This window comes from Heloderma suspectum, chromosome 1 (assembly GCF_057233095.1).
Source record: "Heloderma suspectum isolate Gila_16-S chromosome 1, 16-S_ref, whole genome shotgun sequence".
Lineage (NCBI taxonomy): Eukaryota > Metazoa > Chordata > Lepidosauria > Squamata > Helodermatidae > Heloderma > Heloderma suspectum.
Genome location: NC_139458.1, coordinates 60,453,629 through 60,469,252, shown reverse-complemented (window position 1 = coordinate 60,469,252; position 15,624 = coordinate 60,453,629).

Sequence of the window (15,624 nt, the reverse complement as noted above, 5' to 3'; positions counted from 1 at the left end):
TTTCCTGAGCCACTCGCAACAAGGTGGGCTTAGCATGTTTGTTGAAGTCCACCAGCACAACAAGCTGCAGAGCCTTCCACACCAACCCTGAGACCACCCCGGCTAGCTCAGGGAGGAAGGCTGTTGAGCAGTGGGGCAGGCAGTACACCAACAGAATCCCTATTCTTTCCGAAACACCCACCTTCAGATACACACACTCAAAATTGGAAGATTGTGGGATGGGACACCGGGACAAGGGGATATAATTGCGATAGACCATTGCGACTTCCCCCCCCACCCCCGGGCTTGCCTGCTGCCACATGGAGAACCCAGGTGAAAAAAGCTGGGAGAGATTTACTCCCCCGGTCTCATCCAGCAAGGTCTCTGTCATACAGGCCAGGGAATGCAATGGGGAGCATAAAAAATGGCATACCCTACCTACAGCCTGAAGTGTTACAGTCCATTCTACTACTTCAGGCCTCTACTATCCTGCATGTGTACACTGGGTTGGGGTTACAACTAATCATTACCAATCACATGGAGGCTGATTGATATTATCTCTGCATAGCTTCTGCTCCATGCACTTACAGTGTGGAGCAGCACAGGATTCTTCTGCAATGCATGAAGTATTTCCCTGCTAGTACCATCTATTACTGGCTATCGTCAGCAGTGGCATGGCAAAGTACCCTGTGAAGAAGAGGGACGTAATTTAATTAAGTATTAGATTGTAGAGCTGTGCTCGCCCAGCTTGGTGGATGACTTTCAGATTCTGGGTAGATGAAACATGCCAAGACATTCCCCTTTGACCAATTTTGAATTGCTGGTACTGATGGCTGTGTTGGAATAGGGACACTGATCATCTGGGTTGGCTTCCATGGCAGCTTCCATGGCAGCTCAGTGTCAAGGGTCATGACCATGCCCTAGGGTAGGAGATCTTGTTCCTCACTTTAAATACTTAAACTGCAAACCTGTGCACTGCTACTGAAATCCTATTGAAGTCAGTAAGATTTAAGCACCCTTAAATTTGCAGGACTGTAGCCTTATTTGCCAACATAGATAATGTCATAAGATTGTTTTGTATAGTTTAAGGACAATATCTTCTCCCCTTCTAACTATCTAAGCTATTTATGGTTTGTAATAAATGTCAGTTGATTAAAACAAATGACAAAGATTCCAGTTTAATTTAGCAGAGCAAATCATGTTAAAAGCTGTGCTCTACTGTGATCCTCTGAACGTATTTCTGAGGCATTTTCCAGGGGGCTCACACCTTTCTGTGAACATTTTCTTTTTGTTTTCATCCACTTTGAATGAAAACCACCTCAATGTAATTAATGTACACCCTTAAGAGATAAAAATAATACTGAATGAAAGATTGTGCATGTGTGTACGTACAAAATATAGATGCAGGGCTTAGAAAGTTAAATGATACATCTGCTGTAAAGTTTGCACATGTTTGAAGAAACTTGTCTAATCAAAATTCAATATTTTTGTCTTCTGTCAAAGGGAAAAGAGTGTACTTGCATTTATGATAGGTATGCAATGAAGAACAAAGCCCAAAGGGTCATACAGGACTAATTTATCTGGATTACCAATCAGATTTTTATGTAATGCACACTGCAAATTAATTACAAACTAATCTAAGAGCTGCAAGTGTCTTAATATTTTTTATTATACTTTTAATTCCAGTAGGTCAATGTATAAAATCAGAATAATTACATTGGAAAAACACCTACTGGGAAAATCTGTGTTCATTAAATATGAAGTGCAAATTAAATTTGGTTGAGATTACATTTTCCACTTATTTTCCAAGGGTTTAATTTTCAAACAGGTTACTCCAGTGCAGTTTTGCAGCAACCCCACTGTTTTTAGAAGATGGGCTTGGTGAACAGATTCCAAAGATTGAGAGACCACTGAATGCCCTTCCTAAGAAAGTCCCATAGAAATAATTGCTATTGTTTAGAAAGAGCACATAGTGGGATGCACTGCAAATTCTACTTATTTCAAATCTATATAGTCTGTCATCTCAATCTATATGGATTTCCTTCAGTTGCAACAATACTGTTAAGTTTGATGTGCATTTGTGATCAAATCTGACTTTTGACTGAAGCATGTACTTATCAGGAACAGGGGTATGCTGATCTGTAGTCTATGCTATGCAAAATAATTTTTTTAAGTATTCCTTTATCGGAATTTTCCTCCACCCTGCCTTGAAATTGTGAGACAGGTGGCAAACAATAATATTACGAATGAAAAGATGGAAATCAACAGCAAGATGTCATGGAAAAGACCATGTATGGATGCATGGGCTTACCAATCCCCTCCCCCCTTCTATAGCCTTCCAAAAACTACTATGGAGAGTCACTCAACCTTCTGGAGCCAGTTTTCAGGGGAATAAATGGGAAATTGTAGGCAGGGGGAAATTAGCAACCCTCCCCTGCCAAGGGTTCCAGGATTTTTAAATCCAATTCCATGAGCAAGTAGAGTTTCAATTACAAATTTATGAAATACAAATTCATGGGTAACAAGGCCTATATGCAGCCTAGAAAGGATGGCATCCCAATGGATATAGGAAAAACTAACATGCCATTGTAGTTCCATAAACTTCTGATTAGGGATGGGAGAATCAGTCATGTTCAAGATCACACTAATTCTTTGAACTCCACCTTGAAGCTTGGATCGACTAGCTCCCATATTTGGTTGCAAATCTGTTTTTCTTTCCATTTGAATAGGGAAAGTACACATTTTGATACACATTTTGGGGGGAGTGTATAACCCTATCTGCACTTTCCTGAAGCGTGAAAATGCACATTTATTTGAAGAAAAAAAATGTTTTATGAAGTGCTCAGTTTCTGAATGTGAATGCATTAAAAAAAAAAACACATGGGAACATGTGAGCATTAAAAAAAACACACCACTTCACTTGCATTCATGTTTGTGTTTGTAGGTAGCTTGACCATAGTAGTACAGGCGCTAGTAACTTCAGGACTGGATTACTGCAATGCTCTCTATGTCGGGCTGCCCTTAAGGCTGCTCTAGAAGTTGGAGCTAGTGCAGTACGCAGTACCTTGGCTGTTGTTGGGAGCTGCCCCTTCAGCATGTAACTCCTTTGCCGAGGGAACGGCACTGGCTGGTTATTCACTACTGGGCCAAGTTTAAAGCTCAAGTACTAGTGTACAAAGCCTTAAGCAACTTGGGACCAGGATAGGGATGTTGGAGAATTCTGCCACGGACTCCAGTGAGGCCAGATTCTTTAGAAGGAGGGAGGGATGGATTGGCTTCCCCCCCCCACCGCGGACTGCCAGCCGGAACGGGGTAAGTGTTTCGCACACCCCTAGACCAGGATACCTGAGAGAGCGCCTTCTCCCTTACCAACCTGCCTGGTCACTGAGGTCATCAGAGGGCATGCTCCTGGTGATTCCACATTGACCTATGGTACGATTGGAGTCCAGCAGTAGAATAGCCTTCAGTGTGGTGGCCCCCTTTCTTTGGAACTCCCTGACCCTGGAGGTCAGACAGACACAAACACTGTGTTGCTTCTGATGTCCCCTGAAAACAGCACTGTTGGAGCAGGCATTCCTTAACTGACCAGCCACGGGTTTATAGGTATTCCAGTTTTTTAAAAAGCATAATTTTAATATGGTGTTTTAATCTTTTTATCCTTTTACGATTTTACCTTTTATGCTCACTTCTCCAAAATCTGTTTTAGATATGGATTGGTATACAAATGTTGTAAATAAATAAATAAATAAATAAATGGGCATATTCAAGTAAAAAATGAAGCAAAATGAAATTCTCATACTTCTCTACTTCTGATCAGCTATTGGAGGAAAGGAGCCATGCTACAAAATCAACATCCATTGATAATTTTACTACACTGCCTAAGAACAACGGCAATTATCATGGAATCTTCCTCACCAGCACCACCACAGAGAAAACATGTGTTAGATATTTTGAGAAGATTCCAACAACTTTCTGAGATGTAGAATTGTTTCACATCACAGATTAAGAAGGAATATGAAATTTTCTGTGCCAGATACAAGATAAGTGCAGAAAGTAAGTAATGTACTTTACTAAGGGTGCAATCCTATGCATGTTTAGACAGAAAAAAGGCCTAGAATGCCCATTCTGGCTGGGGCATGCTGGGAGTTGTAGGCCTTTTTTTGTCTAAACATCTTGTGTTGTAGGACTGTTGTAGGACTGTTTTCTGTCTAAACATGTATAGGATTGTGCTCTAAATCATTGTGTTCTACACATAAGCAGGGGGCCATGGGGTGGAATTAACATTTGGGACATTTTGTGGACCTGCATGGGTTAGATAGATAGTAGTGGTCAGTTGGTTGGTACAGGGAACAGAGAGCAGTATTGGTCAGAAAAAAGGAAACGAGACAACCTCTTATGATTTTTTTTTAAAGGAAAACAAGAATGCTAATTACAAATGTGCAAAATAATATATAGGCCATAAATTATGACAAAATAATTTATATGTGCTAGCGTAAAATAATGTAGATGTGCTGGTACAAAATACTGAAAACTAGTGTGAAATATAAATGATATTTACATAATAATGAATTCACATGTTAGGATAGTGATTTAAAAAACTATTGTTAATTCACAAGATGGATATAACTGCCTGATGGAGAGCTGGCAAAAATCAATTGCAATAAGGTCTTCATCATAAACCATCCATGTATTATGAAATCATTAAAACCCAAATCTCGTCTAAGAAGAAAAATCACTGAGTCATTGGTATGTATATCAATGAAACCATTTGTGAATATCATAAATACAATGAAAACATCTTTCTCAGATTTAACTGCTCCAATAGACCAAACAATTCAACAAGAAGGAGTACAAATGCAAACTCTTCTCACTTCGAGTAACAAGGCTTCAAATCAACTCAATGATTTTCATTGTTATAGATTACTCTCATAGCGGTATTGGTTAGACATAGGCTGCAGGATCTCAGATCCATCAGAGGTTGACAACCTACTTCAACAATGAGCCACACTGAAGTCTTAAGTACTTGTGCACTCCTTAAGATTCTGCCAGACCCTGCCCTTCAAAAGTGAGGTTTCCGTTTCCTCCTTAAAAGGCTCACACTCATTTTTGGAGCTTTGCATTCCTGCAGTGCATAGTGATTTTAGGCATACCCTCCACTGTCTTTTTAGAGTGAGATGGGTGAATGCAGTTTCTGGGCAGTTGGAAGGATGAACCTTCAGGGGTTCTGCTTGACAGCTCAAGTGATGGGGGCGCTGGTTCTGAGTTTTGAGTCCAGCACTGCCATTCTTCTCTCCCAGATGTTTCTGGAATAGGTGTCTGGTTCAGCTAGGCTATATGGGTCCTCCGTGGCTGTCTCATCCTTGCCAATGCCAAGGTCTTTATTAGGATCAAGGCATGGTGTCTCCTCTTCTTTGGGTTCCATGTCTGACACATGGAGGAAGACTATGGAACTCACTTTTGTTGATCTCAGTAAGGCAGACCTGAACAATGTGACTCTTCAAGCCAAACATACTCACCTGCCATATAGTGTAGCCTGCTAAGTGCTTGCTAGTCTCCAAGTTCTTTTTTGCAGTCCTAGGCAGACAGCAAAATCAGGTGATTTAAATACCTCAGTGGACCATATTCAGCTATCCAGTCTTCTTATCACACTATTTTTTAAATAGTGTGCAATTGAGTGGGTCCACAATGGATTCCATAGATTAGCTATTAAGAGTATGGTGAGACAGGGCTGCATCCCTGCACCAGGTTTTTTTGGCTTCTTCTTAGGACTTCCAAACTATGCTTTTGATACTGTCTGAGCACACAAGGTCAAATGGCAAGTTATGCAATCTTAATAATCTAAAACCTAAGACCAATGTGCTGCTCATCATGGTTAGGAAACCATTGCTTGTGTAACCTCAGCCTGTGTGGGTCCTATGGGGCTTAGTTGGAATAAAACTTGCAAGGATTTGAATTAGACAAATTGTCTTTAATTAGAACCAGAGTTATACATAACACAATACAGCAGTTGCCCACATAGGGCTAAATGCGTTAGTCTGTTAACACAAGAACAATACAAACAATGTTCCCTCTTAGTCCAAAGAGTCCTGCTTGTGTAACTTTGTAGTTAACCACTCCAATCTTCCTCTGGTTCACCAAGGTGCTGGACATTTCAGTTTCTCCTCTGCAGATAGCTTAAGTCCCAAAGCAACAGCGCAACAATTGTTGTTCAGTCGTTCAGTCGTGTCCGACCCTTTGTGACCCCATGGACCATAGCACACCAGGCCTTCCTGTCCTGCGCTCTCTCCCGGAGAGTGCTCAAGTCCATATTCATTGCATCGGTGATGCTAATTTATAAACTGCAGCATGAAGGTCATAGGCCGGCAGTAACAATGCAAATGTAACAAATACCAGAGATACAAAAATTGATTTCCCACCTACTTGCACATCAACCATGCACATGTGTGAATTCAGTTTACCATATATAAGTAATGAGACCTCATAATTCTTATTCAGATCCCTTTCGGAACAAGCTGACTGTTCCCCTCTTTGCTGTCTCCTGAAGGATGGCTCCGCCCTTAGTGGGCTAGACCTGCCAGTTCATAGCAGTTAGACTCGCTGATGATTCTACATTCATCATCTACAAACAGAGCCAACTACAAAAACGTTGTGTAGCGAATTCTAGGGATGGCAGAGAATTCCGCCACGGATCTCGGGGAGGCCGAATGCCAGTGCATTCGGCCCCCCGAAATCTGTGGTGGAACAGCCTGCCCCCCCGCCCCCCCTGCGGATACCCCCAGGACGAGACTTGCCTGGGGCAGATCTTCCAGGCGGCAGCGGCTCCAGCGGCGGCTCCGGCTGGTCTTTCGACCGGCTGCCGCCGCCATTTGCAGTTGTGTTTTTTTTTTTTTACACACACGTGATAGGCTATGTAAGTTTTTACGTAGCCTAAAACATCTGGGTAAAAAAAAAAAAAAAAAGAAGGAGTATGCAAATGGCAGCGGCTACGGCTGCCGCCATTTGTGTACGCTTTTTTTTTTTTTTTTTACCCAGACTGGGTAAAAACTTTTTTACAACTGGGTAAAAAAAAAAAAAGCGTACGCAAATGGTGGCGGCTACGGCCGCCACCATTTGCGTTCCTTATTTTGGGCCATCTTAGTCTACGTAAATAACTACGGAGACTAAGACAGCGAAAATAAGGAACGCAAATGGCGGCGGCTGTAGCCGCCACCATTTGCGTACGTGGGGTTTTTTTTTTCCCCCAGAGCCCTCCGCAGCCAGAAATCTGGCTGAAATCTGGCTGCGGACGGCTCTGGCCTGGCTGGGCCTGGCCAGCTGCTCTGCGGAGCACAGCCGGCCGCAGAGGATTCCAGGGGGGGAGGAACGGAGCGCCTCCCCCCCATCCAGGATTCCGGGGGGAGGGAGAGAACGCCTCCCCCCCATAAATATAATCTGCGAACAGGTAAGTGATTTTCGTACATCCCTAGCGAATTCATGTGTGTGCTCCACAGCATCCTTTAGAATGAGTATTAAGGAAGTTGTAGTTATGAGACAAGGTGCTACACAGGCAATGCTCCATCTTATAGTCGATAATACATTCTGCTATCTTGAATCCATAATGACTTATAACATGTCCTTCGAAGAGGAAAACTATATAATCATATCAAGAAAGTAGCCATCACTTTGGCAAATGTAGAAAATAAGTTTGGAATAATGCCAACTGAGCCACCAAGACAAAGATGCTGATCTACATGGCCTGAATTTTCAGTACCCTTCTGTATGAGACAAAACCCACTTCTAGCTATCAAGAGAAGAAATTCTGCAGAGTCCAGCTTTGCTGTTGACATCATTTATTTTTTAATTTAATATTAGAAAGTGCAAATGTTAAAGACGTTGGTGGATTTATACCAAAAACAAAAGTGCCTTTCCTATCACAGCCATAAACTGCACCAGCTGTGTGTGCAACCAGGTACAGTTAACCTTTTTAGTTCTTTGCTGAGTTACAGTCCTAGTGTAATTAAACACATAGGTCCTAACATAGATGGTAAACAAACCAAAACAGCACAATGGCATTGTGTATATATAGAATACATTACAAAATAGATGACAATCAAAAAGTCTAAACAACAAAAAAAGTCTAAACAAGTATTGCAATATAGGAGTCCAATTAAGTTCTTTGTTGAGGCTGGTAGGAGCCAATATTTGTAAAGAGTGAATCCAACGTATCTCTCTCCTTTTTAATTTTACCTCTAATTGTGTAGCAGATCTGGTGATTTTTTTTCAGGAGTCCAGAATCTCAAGTTTTTCTCACTATGTTCAGAGTCCACAAAATGTTTGTCCATTGGGGCTTGCAGTCCTTTGTTTCTAATGCAGCTGTTGTGTTCGCATATCCTTGTTTTGACCATTCTTGTTGTCATCCCAACATAAAAGAGATTGCATGGACAATGCACAACACATATAACCTCTTTCGTGTTGCAGTTAGATAAATTTCTCAAAACATATTTTCTATTATCTGCAGGGTTAACTAACTCCTTTATCCTCACACAATTACTGCACTCACTACAGTGGCTGCATGGAAAATTACTGCTGATTTTATCTAGAGTATTGCCAGCTGGAGTAAAATGGTTTGTTTCTTTAGACAACTATGGGCTAACATGTCCCTCAACCTTCATGCTTGTTTGAATGTAAAGAGAGGTTTTTCTTTACATCTTGGGATTCCAGATAACAGGTGCCACTGCTTCAATATTATCTGTTGGACCTGACTGTTGTGGCCATCATATATAAGAGGAATCATCATGAGGTTATAGCTCTTTCTGTCTACCTCAGGTCGCAGTAGGTCTACCTTTCCATATTTTTAGATATGTACATGGCTTGTTTTTGTTTTTAAGGGGTATCCTCTGCTCTCAGACTGCCCCATTAATATTTTGGCTTAGCTACAGAAATCAGTCATGGTACTAGAGTTCCTTCTTTATCTCACCATTTTTGAATATGGCAAAATTTTCTTTATGCGTCTTGGATGAAAGCTGTCATAAACTGCAATGTAATTTGCATCTGTGGATTTCCTGAAGATATCGGTGTTAATTAGAGCTGTGCACCACTTCAGCCTGAAGCCCGAGTTCCGAGCCAAAGCAGGCCATTTCGGAGGCAAAGCAGAGGGGGCACGAAGCAGCACAAAGTGAGTTTGGTTGCTCCGAAGTGCTTTGGTGGCACTTTGGAGCAATCCAGAAGCCCAGCTACACTGCTGCCACCCAGCCCCCAGCTCCTTACCTGACCCCTTGAGATACGTGTTGGCAGCCTTCTTCCTGTTCCGGGGAGTTACCATTTTTAAAATGGCAACTCTCTGTATTTCCAGAAATGGATCCTACTCAAATGGCACAGGATCTATTTCTGGAACTACAGAGAGTTGCCATTTTTAGAATGGTGACTCTCTGGAACAGGAAGAAGACGGCCGGTGCACGTCCCAAGGGCCCAGGAGCTGTTGGCAGCAGCAACAGCTACTCCCTGGAACAGGAAGACAGCTGCCAGTGCACATCCCAAGGGCCCAGGTAAGGAGCTGGGGGCTCATGCAGTGCAGTGGGGGAGGGGGTGAAGTGGGATTTGGCCATCCGGATCCCACTTCAGCTCTGGAGGCCAAAGCGGGCTGGGGGTTCCCCAAAGCAGCCCAAAGTGAATTAGGTCCACCTCAGAACCCCAGAAGCGGCCTCTGATGCAAATTGGGGGTCTCTGCACAACCCTATTATTAATTTGTTGAGGATGGCATACCATCTACTGTATCTCTAGACTTTTTATTGTAGGGAAACATCCCTGGGTCTTTCAGCATTCTAAGGCCTTGAGGAATAATTGATTTCCAAGGGCCCCTGCATGGGTATCAAATTTCATAGATTTCTCTTTCAGATGCTGATATTTGTTCCAATCAATTTTATAAGTTTTTATTATTCAAAAAACGACGGAGCATCTAACAATGTCACTATCTGTTCATCTGTGTAACTAAACATCTCAATACCATCAGCCATTGTGTTCCCACTATGTAAAAGTAAATCAAATTAATAAATATCTAAATGAATAGCTATTGGAGGATGATTTCTCAGGGGAAGAAATCTTAAAGCTCAGCTTTTGGGCAAACTCTTAGAGAACGAGGTCTTTCTGCACAGGCTTTAATTTACAAGGTGAGCCTCTGCTCTACATTTCTTAGCTGGCTGGTTGTCTTTGGCATCTAGTATTTTGTTTCCAGCCATTTTATTGTCACTGATGACAATAAAATTATCAATGAGTAAGTTGCCTTTCATTTTCATCTTCTCTAGCACAGCTCGTGCGGGCTATGAGTCATTTCCTCCAGCTATATAACACTCTATAGGTACTTGCGATTATCACCTGTGTATGCAAGTAATACAAACCTGTTCTCGCTTTCTCCCTTTTTTATGAGATACCATTTGCACCAGCCTCTAATCTTATGTACTACTCTCTGCTCTTTTAGAACCAAGCTGGCAATTCTCATCTTGAATAGCTTTAAAATTGCTCATAGCAATCAATGACAACTGAGGCATCACTAAAGAATTTCTTTTATCTCCCAAGCTCCAATTTAGATCAGTCATTAAGCTTGAGTAAGCTTGAGCTGTCAGAACATTTTCCCCCATCACATGCTCCAAGCACAAAAAGTCAACTTCAAAATCAAATTTGTTTTCTTTCTTACTACACTTTGTAATGGTTTAGTATGAACAATAAACTTAACTGAAATAGTACTGTCAATCTTTAGTAACTCAGGGTACAGCTTTGGCTTTTTATCTAGGCAAGGCTGCCATACCTCAAACAAGATGCACAGCAAACCTTTCATTCATTCTGGATCAACTATCCAACTGTTGCTTCATCTTGTCAGTAATATATATGCTGATACATTTCAATATGACTACCACTGTGTGGCTGAACGTTGTTTTAAAGTGAAATCAGTGAAAACGCGGTGAAAGGAAACTAGTGAAATATTAATCGGAACATCTGTTTCTTCACCCCCATGCAGATTATGGAACTTGGTCCAGAACTAAGAATGGTAAGATTCTAACATTTGACCCAGAACTGTATTGAACTGGAGTAGCTGGGACTTAACATTGTTTTTAACACGTCAACAAGACAAAAGGGGCTTACATCTAGATACTTTGGTTTAACTCATTCCTTTCCCGCCTTCAGAAGAAGAATGGAAGATTACATCTACAGTTATCAAAGCCACCAATGTATTGAGGATCTGGAAAGGGGGTTTCAATTTAACCAAACTATCCCAAGGACACAATCAGTGCACGCCTTACTTTGATGGGGGTAGGGGTGGGCTAATGTTGCTGGCCCAGCCACCTATCCTTTTTATGTTTGTGTGTGTGTGTTTAAACCAACCTACCTCAACCTGGTGCCCTCTAGAAGGGCTGTGCACAGATCCCCGCTTTGCTTCGGACTGATTCAGACCCGATTCGCTTCAGATCTGAATCTGAAGTGAGATTCAGATATCTGAATTATTCGGATTTTACGTTTTCCCATTGACTTGCACTAGAAAACATGTTTAGTTTTTATGGTAAATACATGAAATTTAGGAACCTGGCAGCCCACATGGAAGTGATTACACCTGCCAAATTATGTCATACAGTTTGGCAAGGTAGTTTTTGTGCTAGGCACAGGTAAAATTTGCTTTTTTCAACAAAAACTCTCAAAGCAAAGAGCTATACTTTTTCACTAGTTCCACAGAAGTGCATAAAATCTGGGCAACAGGCAGCCCCAGTACAGATGACCAAATCTGCCAAACCTCAGACACTTTGGCCCAATAGTTTTTGTGCTAGGCACAGGTAAAATTTGCTTTTTTCAACAAAAACTCTCAAAGCAAAGAGCTATAACTTTTCACTGGTTTCACAGAAGTGAATGAAATCTGAGCAACTGGCAGCCCCGATGCAGGTGACTAAAACTGCCAAACTCCCAGTGCTTTTTATGCTAGGCACAGGTAGAATGTGCTGTTCTCAGAAACTCAAACCAAAGGTAATAAAGGGATAATCAGAGAAGTTAGGTGTTTAAGAAGTGATTAGGAGGAGGTCACTTTCCCTGCTCTCTGGTATAGGGTTTTTTGAAGTGGAAAATAACCCATCTCACCTAGTATTTTCCAATTCAGCTTCATACTGGATGACCTCAGGCTCTCTTTGTCTGAATGGGTTACTCTTGATTGCTTGTATTTTTATCCTGCTCCTCAGCCAAAAAAGGCTCCTGGAGCAGCTTATAATCAATGACGAAAGAAGACAGTCCCTGCCCTCAGACTTACAACCTGAAAAAGACACAACACACAAGGAAAAGGCAATGGGGAGGGAAGAGGGGGAAAACTTAGGTAAACTGTCAGCAGGGCTGGTGGGATGGCCCTGCTCCCCCGTCTCATTACCTGAGAAAATGGGTCTGCCCTGGACCAAGATGCACTATCAGGACTGGGGACAAGCCAGCCTGGCTACTGATGCTGCTGTTCCCACCAGCACCTCACCCACCTCTGCCCCTGCCAAACCCCCCTCAGATGCCTCCTATTGGGCTTGCTTTGCACTACAGTATACAAACAAGTTGTGTAGTGCTTTGCCCACTATATATTATATATTGTATAAACTGTATAATAAATGTGTAATGCTTTGCCCACTATATTTTATGGACTCATGTGTAGTGCTTTTCACATACACACATACACATACACACGAGCAAAAGAAAAGGAGATACAGAAAGAACAACTACCAACAAGCTGGGGAGGTGGGGGAGAGTACACTATCAAGCCTAACAGAAAAGGCTGGGACCGGGGGTGGGGGGGACAAGGCAAGGAGTACCTACTACAAGCTAGCGGGAAGGGAATACACTATAAAGCCTAAATGAAGAGAAAAGGGTTTTGTTTGTATATTTTTAAAAGCGAGATAAGGGTTGAAATGGGATGGGAAGGAATTCAGAAATTGAGAAGGGCAGGGGGTGGTTGGGGACAAAGGACAAGGTAAGGAAACTAAAGTATGTTGTACATGTTTTTTGTTTGTTTTTAAATAAATAATATAGTAGAAAATAAAGAAAGGGAAGACTAATAGGAATAGCTGAACTGAGAAAGGCTGGGTGGGAAGGAAGAAGAATGACAAGTAGCAGAACACACACACACCACAGATCTAGCTTGCTAACTCTCTCTCTAACCAACTCTGTCTCATAGTGAAACGAAAGCAGACTGATTTCCTGTTATATGCAGCGTCCCACCCCCCATCACTGATTGGAGACTGCTGGGTTAAGTTCAGCCCTAATCTGGCAACTAGAGTTGCCATTTGCCAAGGCTCACCATTTCCCCTCCCTCCTCCTCCTCCTCTCCCCTTCCCCCCCTCCTCCTGGCCCCCTCCCTGACTTTCGCAAGTTGATACATTTTAGAGACAGGCTGTCTGGGCTTCAGAATAGTTCCAAAACTCTGAGGCACTTTGGGGGTGACCCAAAGCATCCCCGAAGCACCCCGATTTACTTCAGAATTCAGATCAAAGTGGTGCACAGACCTACCCTCTAGATGTTTTTGGACTTCAACACCTATCAGCCCTAGCCAGCACAACCAATGATCAGGAATGCTGGAAGTTGTAGCTAAAACATCTGAAGGCACCAGGTTGCGGAAGGCTGGTTTAAGGAAACTAATGTAAAAACAAAACACGACACATACACACAATTTCTAGTAGCCAAAGAAGAGAACATGGACATGGTCTATCACAGACACTCTTCAACAGAATTCTACTTTCATTATTATATAAGAATCTGTATCAATAACACTGAGAAAACCGATGAATATACCCCCTTATATCAGCACGTTAGAAACAAAAGCTAGAAAATAAGAGGTGGATTCCCAATCATGACCTTCAGAGAAAGGAACCTATTTGGTCCTAATGTCCACAGGCATTTGATTCATTGTAGATTGCTCCCATTTTACCTGTGCCTAGCACAAATGTTATACTATGGTCACACTTCCAAGTGTGACGTTATGTACCAGAATAATTAAATAATGTTAGTACCAGCTAAACACTTAATTGTGAACATACACAGTAAAAAATAAATACATACAAATGTTGGATACCTGAATTGTTAAGGATTAATACAGAATTGATTTGTATAGAATTAATCAAGATTAATACAGAATTAGGGCCAAAACAGACATTACTTCAAATCTGTATCTAGAAGCTATGCTTTTTAAAAAAACTTTTTTACTCTAGAGTAGGTGCAGGGGGACTGATCCAGATCTTAACCCCACTGCCCCCCATCCATACACACTGGATCGGCCCCTCTGCACCTACTCTAGAGTAAAAATGAAACAAGATGTAGGTGCTAGATACTGGAGTAAAGTAATGTCTGTTTTGGCCTTCAGAATTTAAATGGAAAGAATGCTCCTGCTTGGTCTGGTGTCATCAGTTCCACATACATACCTTTCCAGCTGCTACTAATCCAGATGTTAGGAAGATATTTGGCTACAGGAGAGTCTTGTAGTTTGGTTTAGAATAAGAAGATCGAACTTCACTAATTTCAGCAAGCCTTTGGTCCGCTCTTGGGCATTTCCATTTCTTCTCTGCTGATGTGGAATTCTGATTACATTTTCAACAGGCTATAATGGGAATTGTAAGTGAAAACATCTGGAGAGCCACAAGTTGCTAACCTCTTGTTTAACACCTGGTTCTTCCATCATTTCAAAGGTAACAGCATTGAATTGATTAGTTGTAGGCTAGGTGGCTCATAAGCAACACAGGGCCAATTATTATTTGGAAGACCATTTCATGCAGATTTACTAGAAGACACACGAGAATTACTGGAGACATTTGTAGGTGACCCATTGTTGGCTGATGCAAAATAGTTGTACAAGTGGTAACGACCAAGGCCTCCAGAGATGATGGGGATCTGGTTGACAGGAGTCTGGCTGCAAAGAATGTGCTGTCTAGCAAATGCTTCTGCCTGAAGATGGGAGGACTGGCCAATGGCCATCCCCCTGTGCTGAAAGTATTAAGTTATGTCACAGTGAACCATTCTTGTTCAGTAATTATATCTGTTGTTCTGTTTGGGGCCTTGTGCACAAATTGAGTTGCCTTGTATGGTAACCTTGTGGACCAATGCATTGTAGCATCACCTTGGAGGCCAATGCATTACACTCGTAATCAGTACAACTGTACTGTATCTTTCTCCCTTTTGTGATCTGGATTTCTGCTGCTGAGTACAGAAATAACCTCAGCAAACTCTTACATTAACCAGTTTCAGTGCTTACTAACATCTGATGAAATGGACTGTAGTCCACAAAAGCTCATGCCGTAATAGATTTGCTAGCTTTTAAGACGCCACAATACCTTTTGGTGTTTTTGCTGCAACAAACTAACATGGCTGCCCCTCTGGAAATTGTTAATTTGAGTAAGTCTTTTTCCTTCCGGAGCCTGTTCAGCTGCAGGGGAAGAGCTTATCTCTTTGATATCTATCCAAATTCCCTTTGCTAGTGTATTGATTTTAAGGTTTTCCTTTAAAATTCCAAAGGGAGAAATCATCTAACCTTTAAAAAATAAATTACCCCATCTCCCCCGTGCCTCATTCCACCCCGGTGGTGCATACTAGTCTCCCCATTCCCTGGAATCATTGCTTGATCTGCCATTTTGTGAGCTGTGTAGCTTAAAACAAAACAAAACTGTTCTG